The 2,056-nt window shown below is 46.9% G+C and overlaps 1 pseudogene; it reads right to left on the bottom strand.

The window, feature by feature from the left end:
- Nucleotides 1-867: 867 nt before the first annotated feature.
- On the bottom strand, nucleotides 868-1,508 carry LOC149262511 (uncharacterized protein At5g48480-like; annotated as a pseudogene).
- Between the last annotated feature and the right edge of the window lie 548 nt (nucleotides 1,509-2,056).

Below are 2,056 nucleotides of genomic sequence, written 5' to 3'. Positions count from 1 at the left end.
CCACAGAGCTCACTGCTCTGCACACCATCGAGCTTATAGCTCTGGCTCTGAGCTCATACACTGATACACTTCTAAGTTCACCCTCATGCCCTCTTCCGGACAACGCTAGACCACACACAGCTCCATGTGCTCTGGCAATGAGTCTCACCACACAAGGCAGCGTCTCAATAACGCTCTTCTTCGGCACTCCTCGGCTTCCATGCTCCTTCACGCAAATCTGGCACGCTAGATCTTAACAGTGGCTTGGAGCCACGCTACTCAATGGTGTTACGTAGCTAGATGCTACACCACAATGTAAAAATCAACACATGTCAACATTCTTGCCCACCAAACAGCTGGTTGCAGGACTTTGAGTACCATATCTCACATTGGAACTCCTCGGCCCTCTTCCTCTACATTTCTCGGCTTCAAGGCTCTTTACTAACACAAGGCACCACCAACAAATTATTGTCTACGGCCATTTCTCTTTAACCTTCATAGATACTAAAATAAACTTCCAAGCTGGCTCAATCTTCCGAGCTCTCCGTCACACCATACACAACGATCAACAGTTGCAGCTACCTCAGGCTGTGATTGTCCTCGGCACAGCAGGGGCACAATCCACGACTTTACACACTTCAGACTGCAACTCTCAACTACAAGAGGCCCTGCCTCTCCTTCATCGGAACTCTGCAGGCAACAACTCTATTCCACAACAGATGACAGCACGACTCGCAGGCTTCTCAGAATCTTCGACCACAGATTATTAACAGTCAGATCTTCAAGCAGCAAAATTCCCAAAAAATGGGTGTTCGTGCCTTACTCCACGACACCAAGAACTTGGGCAACAACATCCTTTCACAGATCTGACCGATCTTCGACACATTCTCAACGAGGTCGCTCGAGACACCCTCGGCACAGTTCCAAGTGCAGGCCTTTCAACCTAATCCACCGAGATCCTTCACTACTAATCCTTGAACGATACCTCGGCCCAGTCAACGATGAGGTGGATAATCCATCAATGTCCTCAGCTACGCTAGATTCTTTAATGGTAGTAGTGAGACTCCATACAAAACCATAGGGATCCTTCACCTTTTCATATTGTTGACCCCAAGGACGCTCCGCAACCTCTTCAGGAACAGTTGCCCTTGCCTCACCGCTAGTTTAAATGCCACATCGACGTCACCCATCTCCAAATGGAGAACCAATGAGGTGCCCTTAATTGCCACTAGCAATTTCACCTCTGCACTGGCCTCCTTGGTCTCATCACAGACCATAACCTCAACAACACCGAACTTCAAATGGGCGTGAAGGATGAGAGGGAGCTCTTGGTCAGCCTTACGCTTGGGATGATGAGACTTCGCAATTTCTTCAGCCCCAAACACACACTTATAGAAACTTATGGCGTCTGCAACATGTGAGGCCTCCACAATGAAATGGGGTTTCAAAATAGAGAACATCGACAACTTAGCCACAACACCATTTCCCTTCCCTTTCTCTGCCATGGCCACCACATTCTCCTGAGCCATTTTCTTGCTCGCACTTACAAATACAGAACACTCCTTTTACTCAGAAAGAAAATGAAAAGCAGTCGGTAAGACTCGAACATAACAATGACTTACTGCCTCTTGACACTGCTCAACACCACCAAGCTTACTTGAGCCTACTCTGATACCAGTTGATAGACACAGAGGGCAACAACAGAATTACTCATTCATAGACATTACTCAATCACAAACAGCAAACAGCAGAAGAGATAAATTGAATAACTGGAGAACAGAAATCACATTTCACATTACACACAGAGGCCTTGGCCCTTGTCTTGCATTCCTTGGCTAGAGAAATTACAAATTTGTAGAAGCTGAAGGAGGATCTAGAATCTTGCATGTGATTCAGATGAAGATCTAGAAAATAATGGTAGTGTGGTAGGTTCGGCGCGAGTGTGGTTGTGATGGTTGGGACAGCGGAGTGTCGGGGAGTCGGTGCCGACATTAGCATAGTATGCGTCGGTTTGGCTGCACACTTAACACTCCACACAAAGCTCTTTACACAGTGAAAACTCTCCACACAGTGAAAT

Source organism: Pinus tabuliformis, chromosome 6, assembly GCF_031772625.1.
Source record: "Pinus tabuliformis cultivar Carrire ecotype Pingquan chromosome 6, CPIR1, whole genome shotgun sequence".
Classification (NCBI taxonomy): Eukaryota; Viridiplantae; Streptophyta; class Pinopsida; order Pinales; family Pinaceae; genus Pinus; species Pinus tabuliformis.
The sequence above is the reverse complement of the archived record's forward strand: the minus strand, read 5'-3'. Positions and strand labels throughout refer to the sequence as shown.